The sequence below is a fragment of the Pantherophis guttatus genome, chromosome 7 (genome assembly GCF_059756535.1).
Source record: "Pantherophis guttatus breed Tessera chromosome 7, ASM5975653v1, whole genome shotgun sequence".
In the NCBI taxonomy this organism is placed as follows: domain Eukaryota; kingdom Metazoa; phylum Chordata; class Lepidosauria; order Squamata; family Colubridae; genus Pantherophis; species Pantherophis guttatus.
The window spans coordinates 38300017-38310443 of record NC_142069.1 but is presented as its reverse complement, the minus strand read 5'-3'; the positions used below and the strand labels follow the sequence as shown (position 1 = coordinate 38310443).

At 35.6% G+C, this 10427-nt stretch overlaps 1 long non-coding RNA gene across 1 annotated transcript; it reads right to left on the bottom strand.

Annotated features, from left to right (window-relative positions):
• Positions 1 to 521: 521 nt before the first annotated feature.
• LOC148112810 (uncharacterized) lies at positions 522 to 3725 on the bottom strand. The gene is made up of 2 exons (XR_015728797.1): positions 3222 to 3725; positions 522 to 813 (listed from the first exon to the last, which is right to left on the bottom strand). It is a non-coding gene; the product is annotated as an uncharacterized LOC148112810 (long non-coding RNA).
• Positions 3726 to 10427: the final 6702 nt, after the last annotated feature.

The window sequence follows — 10427 nt, the reverse complement described above, 5'->3', positions numbered from 1 at the left end:
GGCTCCATCCAGATTAAGAGCCAATAGGCCAATAAACATCACCAAGATGGATTATAGTACACACAGTTCTCAGCAGTAGACATCGGTTTTCAGGGATTTCAATTAAGTGCAAACTCCTAGTTTTATTCAATAAAGTTCTAAACTACTTAACACTATTTTAACAACTATTTATACCTATTTGAATTTGCTTGTACCCTTAGATCTGAGGATTGTAATTATGAAAATTATTTAGATTGGTAGATATAATTGGTTCCACTCACACATTATGAAAACCTGAGTAGTCCAATGTGAGTATTCCAGTAAAATGTCCCTCCCACCAACATCATTCAAATGTGGTTGGTTGTCTGCATTTTCTGCATTGTGCACATTCAGAAATGTATCCTAGTATACATGGAAAGCTACACATGCACAACTGTATGTGCCATATTTTTCTTCTGCAGATGTTATTGGAGCAGTATGACAGAAGATATTTTAATTTGAAATGTCACACACTAAGCATTCAAGACAATAGAACACCTGAATGGGAATAAATGTAGAGCCTTTATTTGGTGGCTCAAGGTCCATGAAATGTCCTCCAAAGGGTCATGTTTTTAGCTGTATCAATTACATCCTTCAAGTTTAGGTGAGACGGTTGTAGTAAGAATAATACTAGGTTTTTAAATTACTGGTTTCATCCTTGATGTTTTAGACTGTTAATGTTCATTTATAATGTTCATTATGTTGGGTATACATATGATGCTCATTAGTTCTTTCTGGACTCAGATTTCAATATATAGTTGAAAGCAATCTTGCAGAAAATCAGGCAGCCTTGACCTAGAATAAATGTCTTTATTACTGTAAATATAAAAGCATTATATCAAATACATATTGTTTTATGTACATTCTAAAGTGTTTACAAGCAATAGTTCTGTACAAATCAATATATATCACATGTAGTGTTACTTATATTCCACTTTATATTTTTAAAAAGAAAATCAAATCTAGCTTTACAAATGGACTATGAATATGTGCTTCCTCATATTATACAGCTTTGATTTTGGTATGAAACCTAAATAAGTATCCATTAATTATGAAGCTCATTTCTGTATGGAAACCAACATACCCTGATATGCTTGCAATGTTCAATAATGGATACTATTTATTTATTTATTTATTTATTTATTTATTTATTTATTTAATTTGTATACCGCCCTTCTCTAACAGGACTCAGGGCGGTGAACAGCCACGGTAAAACATAACATATAAAATTTAAAAACAGTTTAAAAGACTTTAAATAATTTTGGCCATCATAATCCCCCACGCGGCCGCATTCTGGACCAACTGGAGCCTCCGGGTGCACCCCAAGGGGAGCCCCATGTAGAGAGCATTGCAGTAGTCCAGGCGGGAAGTGACGAGTGCCTGAGTGACCGTGCGTAGGGAGTCCCGATCTAGAAAGGGACGCAACTGGCGTATCAGGTGGACCTGTATCAGGCGGATACAGTAACTTCCTTAAAGAAACACTGGGCTTATTACAACAGTTTCTGGGGAAATACAATGCATGTAAAGTCCCTGGGCTCCGTTTTGCTATCATAGTTCAAACCAGTTCAGAAGATCAAAATGTTTCATTCAAAAATTTATCTGTGGCAGATATGCAAGAATATTGTATTTAAAACATCCTACCGCTTCATTTCTCTGTTCCTTTAGCAATTTTACTACTAGACCACTTATTCATGTGTCCTATCATTCTTTGCTTCCAGTTTCTCACTGCAAGTGGCAATTAAGAGTCCATGGCTTCTTGTGCTATTTCGGTTGTGCTCCTCAAAGGAGCTATTATGTGGCCAGTACAGAGCAGCACAAGTCTGGTTCTGTTTAAGTCAGCATGTCTGCTATAGGAAAACTCTACAAAACTCTCTCAGGGCAGCCAACCTCATTTTGTTTTTGTTAGGAAAGGTCAAGGCAGCACTGGAGTAAATGGGAAAACAAACCACAATTTTGTCTTTCCTCCTTTAGTGAGACTTGCTTTTTCCTTTATAGCAGAGTTCCCCAACCTGGTCCATACATTTTTATTTCCATATATTTGTTTGTGTATTTCTGCATTTTATCTCAATGAAAAATAGTATTGTGGCATGCTTTATATTATATTATATTATATTATATTATATTATATTATATTATATTATATTACATTACATTACATTACATTACATTACATTACATTACATTACATTACATTACTATACTATACTATACTATACTATACTATACTATACTATACTATACTATTACATTACATTACATTACATTACATTACATTACATTACATTACATTACATTACATTACATTACATTACTATACTATACTATACTATACTATACTATACTATACTATACTATACTATTATATTATATTATATTATATTATATTATATTATAATATTAACATCTATATTTTGGTCACTGCAAAATTATAAAAGCTGAAATTCAACACATCAGCCAGGAAAGTTTCCCTAACGGTAACGCTGTTCAGTCTATTTTTCCATATAATGTTTGTTTGCAGGGGCTTAACGTAAGCAACCAGAAGCTTTAATTCATTTCCAAATTAATCTTTAATGAAAACCTTAAATGTATCCCTTGGCTTCCTTTCTTTTTTTAATTCTTCTGAGACTGGATTGAGAGAACTCTCTCATGGATAGCTTCATATCAATTCTATTATGTGAACATAACAAGCAAACACTAGATGGATCTTTTCAGGGCCAAGCAGTAGCCCAGACAAGGGGTCCATTTTGATGGAATGTCCTACAGAGAAAAACAGAAGATCTTAGAATGTTATTGTTTGTAATATATAAGAGGACAAGATAGCATCTGGGATTATAATAAATCCAGAGTGATTGAAAAATGCTCAGCATCTGGAGGCCAAGTAAATCATAGTTGGGGTATAACATGCTTGAAATCAAGCCAGTTCAAAGTCAGTTAGTAATATCCCCTTCGTCAAGTTGGTTAGAAGGGCCTAATGGCTGCATCTTGTTTCATAACTCCTAAATCAAGAACCATCTAAGAGAACAGAAGATATTGGTTAGAAATGTCAGATTAGGTTTCTTGGCTTTTTACCAACAATATTCTTTCTGTTAAAAACCCATCAAATTACATAGATATAATTGTGAATAAGTCCTCAGTGGCTTCCTGATGGATCTGCTGTCTCAGCCCCTTTGTATACCACATTCCCACAATGCATTAGAATTTACCACTGATTTTGGATGACTCATAGCCATGAAGACGTGATAACCAGCAGCAGCTGTGTCGCTGGCCAAATTTTCATATGAAGCTGGAAACAGCGTCATAGTTCCCAAAACTCTAATAAAAAAAAATACTAAGTTTATTTCACCATCTGAAGTACAGTCATGCTCAAAATGTTGAGAAACAAGAAAAAAGCAATGTACAGTAGTATTTTGTAACCTGACACTGTAATCAGAATCCAGTCAGAACTGTAATCCAATACAGCCTTTGATTGTTCTGGATTAAATTGGAGATCCATCTTTTGTAGGGATAAACAACATGTAGATAATTTGAACTGGTATTCACATCAACCTTAGTTTATATAGTAAGGGATGATTGCAATTTTATTCCAACTGCCTACAGGCAACCAGAAGAGCTAAACCCTGATTTAGTCCATTATCTTCCTGTTCATAGAAGCCATCCAATTGTTCCAAAGGCCACAAGGATTGTCATGTTCTTACTGTTTGCATTTACTATGCATCAACAAAATAACCATAGACATTCACAGAAGGAACAAAGGATAGAAGTGATGAAATGTGCATTGTGACATCACAGTCCTAACCTACCCCTCATATGTTTGCATGTCATGTTGTGATGCAGATATGAAAGAACAAAGCTTATGGTGTGACATCACAATGTATTTTTCACCATTTTGGCTTCCCTGCAGTGAGAAATGGATGCTTATGTTCAAAGGTGTTGAAATAAATTATGAAATAAAAGCAAAGACACATGCCTTTTGAAATGTAGATGTTGAAGACATATCTACTGATAGACATGATCTGGAAAATAAAGAATATGAAACTCTAAAAGTAAATGCTATGGGTCAGCTTGATATTTGATGTTTGGGGTTGATCAAAGCTTAATTCATATTTTAGATCCTTCCAAAATCAAACCCCAGAGATCTTATTTCAGAAAAGAACTCCAAACTTGCAAAAATGATTCCTCCAGCTTAACAAAAGAATCTGTTTGAACATAGGCAGATGATGAGCAGAATTCAAAGCAGAATCCCAAAGTAATATGAATAAACAAAAGTTCTTCAGAGAATGGATACCGACTGAATGTAAAATAAGAGGAGACTTGAAAAGCATATTGAATTGAAATGATGAAAAAGGGCAAAATATAAGCAGGAACCTTTTTTTTTGTACCAGATTTATCCATCAGTCAAGCAAAATAGGTGGAACAAAATAAATGAAAATTTCTTCAGATGACAAGATGCTAGGTCATACTCTATGCAAATAAATTTAGGCATCAGATATAGCCATACATCCTCCAAATCTAAATAATTTTAATTTCACTAATAAAAGGGAAGTTCTGTATGTACAATGCAGATTTCAAAGTATGCTGCTCGGCACCTTGTTGCTTAACAAAGAGAGTGTCATTTAACAAATGTTGTTAAAAGAGAGTTGGCCCAGAACAAAAATGGACAACCTGAGATCCTGGGGCTAAATCTATTCTTAAACTATCCCTTGTGCAGCTAGATATTTCATTTCTTGCCAATTAGGGCAAAACAGAAATGTATTACATATTACATACCTGAATGAGGAATTGGCATATTAACTATTTTTTATTTTAATTTTAATTAAGCAAAGGAAATTAAATTTAATATTTGGCCTGGCACCATCCCTTACTTTTTGGAGTATAGTCCCAAATCATGTTACTGTGGTTGGCAAGAAAAGTTTGTGCCCCATGGTTTAGCTGGGGACAGAACTGAGTGCCAGGGTTCCAAGTAACACCTCCCCAACTAAAGAAACCCTCCCAGTTTCCCACAGTAGAAAATGTGGCAGGCCTGAAGGCCCATTGTAAAAGATGGCTTCCAGGTCTGACACTGACAGCTTCTTCACCACATATACTGTACTGTATATGCCTATATATTTAATTTGCCACACTTTTTAGGATAGCAGGTTTGTTTGATATATATCTATCAACTTTTCTTCTCTTTCTTTTATCTTGATGCTATTTAACAACCAGTTGAGGCAACATTTTTGGTTAATGTGCCTGAAACTGATCAGCATCTAGACTTGAAGTGTTGCTTCATTTGTGGCCTGGAGTTGTTTTCAAAGCATTTTGAACCCCTTTCATAAGTTTCTTTAAATCAGTGATGCTGCATGGAAAATCACATCTGTTCCGGGCTGCAAAACTTGAAACTTGATCTGAGACAGTTTTGAGTAAACTGCCTGATAGGAATCACTATGTACTCAAGCAGATTGTAACGAAGCCTGAGCCATCGCACGTAATCCTGATGAAACAAGTTGTAGCTTAGGGCTTCTTAAAGTGTCTCCAGGAAATATAATAATTGCATTTCTGTGAAGTTGGGAAATAACATTAATCAACAACCTTTTCCTTAAGTGATGAGTCTTTGGAAAAGAAAAATCAGAAGATATCGATAACAGTTAAACAGAACAGTACAAATAATGTATTTTATGCAGACCATCTTAAAAGTTCAAGAAAAAGTGAAGCATAGCGTAGAAAGTCAGAATGGTATAATAGTTAAGGTACTAGATTTGTAGAGAGGAAGAGCAGGTTGAAATCCCCTCTTGAATAATAAATATTTGGGACTGATATTAACTCATAGAGTTATTGTTGGGAGGGTAAAGAAAAGGTTGTCCTACCTACACTGCCTAAAGCCCTAATGGAAAACTGAAACAGAACATGTTTCTAAATATGAAATGCTGCACTGAGTCACATTGAATGAGGAAGACTCATAAAAGACCACCATTAAACTTTCTGTTTAATGGTGACCCAAGACTGGGGGATTTGGGAAAGAAGGCAGAGTTGATTCTTCCTTTAATTCAGAGGTCTTCAAACTTGGCAGCTTTAAGACTTGTGGACTTCAGCTCCCAGAATTCTCTATGCTATGTCAGCTATGTTGGCTGGAGAATTCTGGGAGTCAAAGTCCACAAGTCTTAAAGCTGCCAAGTTTGGGGACCCCTGCTTTAATTGATTCATTCTTGCATTTTATTCCTTCCGTGTGAGGTTCTTTTTCATTTTAAGAATCTGGCTTTGAAAAAAATCAGATCAGATGAAGATTCATGATGTGTAGAGAAGTATCAACTATCAGCAGTAAATATTAAGCAACCCTTACTTGTTGATTCCCTAGAACAAATGCTACCACTCCTACATAAGCATCTGGATTAGAATTTTCTGTTTACTATGAGACTCCTAATTCCATTTTAACCACCACCTAAATTTTGAAAACACTTTGTATCATTTCTGGAACCACCCAGTGGGAGACCAGGCAAATGACTTCACTGCCAGAATGTTTGCATTTGTCTTCCTAACTTACCTTTGAAGACAAGAAATACAAAAAACAAAAATCAGGCTACAGGTTTACCTTTTAAGTATAAAGAACCTAAAAGAAAGATCAGCAGCCATCCAATTTATGTTAATGTACATGTTTTAGGTGCTATTGAGCATGAGACATCATAATGTCCCTGTCAGCGTTCCAGAAAAACCCCAACTCCAAGTAAAACTCTGAAGCAAGCATTTTTCAAAGTTCTATTTACTAAAATAGGTAAACTGGCACATCTGGAAAAACCCGAATCTGAGAGGTCCGGGTTTTCCCTAAGTAAATCAAAACCCCCAAAACCGTCCCCTCACTCCTCAGTTGATCACATGCTCCAATCACCATCGGTCCCTTCTCGAGACAGCACTCTGACCCCTCCTTCTCCTGATGCAGGATCGGCCTGACCTTGACCGACTGGAAGAATGCTATTATGTCTAAAGACAATCTCTCTACAAAATCCCCCTCCTACTTTCCCACACATGAGAAGGTGGAAGCATGGAAGCTTCTGGCCTAAAATGGCTTCCAAAGCTGACAGTCCCATTTTTTTCCTGTGATTATATCATTCATCTTTCAGATGACCGCTATTTCTCTTTAAACCCTTGGTATCCAATTTAAAGCATAACTAAGTTCATCTGTTTTCAGATCTGTTTGAATGTCAGGACACTATGAGTAAGGGTAAATGTATGAGAATGGAGCTCAAAGAAGAGCAAGCCAGTATTTCTTCTTTTTAGTAAATAGATGAGCCCACAGAAAAGTCATCCAATTTGTAACTGTCTGGTTTCCTATCAGCCACCTCAGTTTTAGGCCTAAATATATATCACTTCCCATCTTTACAAAAAGAAAATAAATTGCTAGTGATTTTTTTTTTATCTTTCAGTGCCCGTTGTGGTAGTAAGCCTTCATTATTTTCCAAAATCATGTTCCTGTCTTAGCAACAATTTGACATTCACCTGGTCATGCCAAAAAGCTTCTATAGAGGAGTCCTAAGGATTGGGCAGGGAGGGTTTAAGACCAAAATAAAAACTCACCAAAGAAAATAAAGAATAACTTTTAAAGTATAAAACAGTGATACCATGCTGTTCTTAAAATAGAATTTGCTGTTTTGAAATAGCATTTCTCCACCCCTGACTATATAAACTACCAAAGGGATATATCAAAATTGCTTGTAGGTCTCTGATTTCAATGTCAGATCCACTCAAGTATAAGAATTATTCCTTCATTTGGAAGACATCATTTTTGGGGAAAGAATTTATGTGCAAGTGGAGAATTGATATTCTTAGCCATTTATGATATTGAGATTGCATTATTCTCAACAATCACAATCGTGAATATCTGGCACTCTGTGTATATAGCCCCTATGCAGAGGTTAACAGAGATATTCTACTGCAGCACAACAATCTTTCAAGTGCCATAATACTCTTCATTATTGCTATATGCAATTCAGTTCACAGTAGCCTTTCCTCGTGTAGGATTACTAAACCTGCAAATGTAATTACAGGAAGGCATTTGGCCTTCTGACCTGGTGGCATATCTTCACTCTCAATATTTCATCAAAATAAAAGTTCATCTGGACTGTACCTAAACAGTGTAAATTGAGTCCACCTAGGAAGCTATTCACAGGTAATCTTCCTTTAGCAACTGCCTCAAACAATGATCATTTGCAATTACGATGATGATGAAAAAATAACTTTGCATTCAATGCATACATTTATAATTTTCATAGTGTCTACCTGTTAGTGACATTCAGCATTACTTAGGTTAGCACACATTGACCTGTGCCTTACTGATTTTTTATCTCCTCCTTTTTTGCAGAGTGGAGAGATTGCTTAAACAAGATTTCTGTTCCTGGGGTGCTTTCTATGCAGTGGATCCCTAAATAGTACTAACTGTAAGTTTAAAAGCTCAGTTCTATAACCTTAAACCAGAGGTCTTCAAACTTGAAGAATTCAAGTTTCCAGCTATGCTGGCTGGAGAATTCTGAGAGCTGAGGTCTGCAAGTCTTAAAGCTGCCAAGTTTGAGGACTCTGCCTTAAACAGTTGATTGGAAGCTGTTTATGTTCAAGCATACATATTTTTGGACATATGTAAATCCTTTTATACAATTTTGACCAAAATAGGGTGGTGGCTTGCAGACACTCTTCAGTATTGCTTTCTGTGCATTAATAGAATCTATTTTACAAAATTGCTGACATAGTGTTCATTGAGAATTATATACCCACAGAATCAAATGAACCTGTGAATTGTGTGGTATGGGAAAATAGAGACAGCCCACCAGGAAAGTTCTTGATTTAAAACTTGCTGACAGATGCTATATCCATGACCACACATACTCATAAACACCTTGCCCCTTTGAAACTGAACCACTGCACTGCCCTAATAATGATCAGGTATAGTATGTTGCCTATCTTATTTATGCTTTGCTTCAACCAGCCACTTTGCCAAAAGTGCCAGTGGAGGTGTCTTCTGGGCATCTGAAGGTATTTAAAGCACCTGCTCTGATGTGGCTTGGCTTTGCTGAGCTGTCACTTTGCAAAGCAGCCTCAAAGAGGGCCTTCAATCAGGGCTCTGTTCCACGCAAAGTCCCCCGTGTGGCTTCCCCAGCTCAGTTTTCCAGCAGTAGAAAAATACCTTTTTATCCTCTGCTGCCTTTTAATTCAGATGTTTGCATTTGTTATGCAAAGTTAATTGTGAATACATTTTTTGTTCTTGATGTTTAGTGGTCATTTTAATAGGTGCTTTAATTGTTTGTTTATAGTTGTTTGCTAGGCTGTGTGAGGCTGGTGTTCTTAGTTTATATTTTTAGATATAATTTAGATAATTTAGTACATTTTCCACTTTGGAAAATTTACATTTGAAGGAAATATTTACGTTACAAAATAAACACTTTTTTAGGCCCACACATTTTTTTAATGCATACACTATATATTCAGTCAATGACTCTATATAATAATAAATCCATATTTATAAAATAACTCATGGAATTTGCAATGCCAGGATAACAGATTATAGAAACCAGGCCTGAATGGCAATTAGGTATATAGAGCTTTCTGTATCTGTGGATCACTTTCAGTTCTGATTCACATAAAGGTATGTTTTTCATTGAAATTTTGAAAGCAAATCCAAGAATTAGTATTGCTGGAGAGTATATGTTTCTTAACAGAAAAAGAATAATAGCTATAATAAAAAAACAATTCATTGTTTTAAACTGTAAATATTATTGATCTGATATGGTAATTAAATATAATTAATGTTACAGGTTTTTACTGAGGGATAACAAAACCTCTGCAGCAAATTTTATATCATGAATTACAGAAAAGTGCCTGGAGCCTGAGGTAAAGATTTCATTACAGAAATAAAAATAAATCATAATGCGAAATTTCTGGGAATCTATACATGGCGATGAAAATTGAAGTTGAGATGTCCTAACATTGTTTCAGTTTCACTCTATCAATTGAATTCATGCTTTTTATATGATTTTTTTTAAAAAAAGTGACGGAAACTACCAGTCCATAGTGCCTTGCCATAGAACATAAAATAACCCACGGATTTCATCCAAACCATTTTAAAACGCAATCACCAAGAAAAATGAGATTGAAGCTTAAATGTGAAATTTGCACCAGAGACAGTGCCACTGCAGGCTGTTTTGAAAGGATCTAGTCTAGTACCATTTCCCTGAAATCCGCGTGATCTATTGCTGGTATATGAAAACGCTTTAGGAAATTGGCTGCTACTTCAGACCCTAGCTCAGAGCAATCACCTCAGGCAAGGGATTTTATGGTTTCTGCTTCTTTGGTTTTTAAAAAAATGAATGCCAGTTCAATAGCAATTGATACCATTTTGACTTTCCCCATAAACGTAAACATATGTTAAGAGAGCCACAGATAACTTTTCA